This window comes from Solanum stenotomum, unplaced genomic scaffold (assembly GCF_019186545.1).
Source record: "Solanum stenotomum isolate F172 unplaced genomic scaffold, ASM1918654v1 scaffold18019, whole genome shotgun sequence".
NCBI classification, from domain to species: domain Eukaryota; kingdom Viridiplantae; phylum Streptophyta; class Magnoliopsida; order Solanales; family Solanaceae; genus Solanum; species Solanum stenotomum.
In genome coordinates this window covers 1-407 of record NW_026024835.1, presented here as the reverse complement: position 1 = coordinate 407, position 407 = coordinate 1, and the positions used below count along the sequence as shown (strand labels likewise).

The 407-nt window shown below is 40.8% G+C and overlaps 1 long non-coding RNA gene across 1 annotated transcript; it reads left to right on the top strand.

Moving 5' to 3' along the window:
* Positions 1-378, top strand: LOC125850588 (uncharacterized). Its single transcript, XR_007444828.1, has 3 exons — positions 1-55; positions 147-210; positions 295-378. It is a non-coding gene; the product is annotated as an uncharacterized LOC125850588 (long non-coding RNA).
* Positions 379-407: the final 29 nt, after the last annotated feature.

Here is a 407-nt window from a genome sequence, read left to right as displayed (position 1 = left end):
GGATCCTCGTAAGAGGCCGACGGCAATCAATGCTCTTCAGCATCCTTTTTTCCAGGTGGACAACTACTTCCATTTTTTAAATTAATGTACATAAGTCAGTGTCTATGTTTCTATTAAATTGGATGATATCATTTGTGATGTGGCAGAGTTACTTTTATGTACCTCCATCACTACGCACCAAGGCTGCTGTTGCTAAGACCCCTCCTTCTGGTTTGTACTGTCTTCTACATTACTAGTAAGGAAACCTGGGTTTTATGTTGTTACGATGAACTTAAAAGGACTTTTTTATCGTAGCCGTTGTGCGGGGTGCAGTGGAGCAGAAGTACAAGTGGTCATCTGGATTGTCGAACAATCCCAAACCTAGCAACAACTTCTCAGGGACTATAAGAATTTATAGGATTTTACTG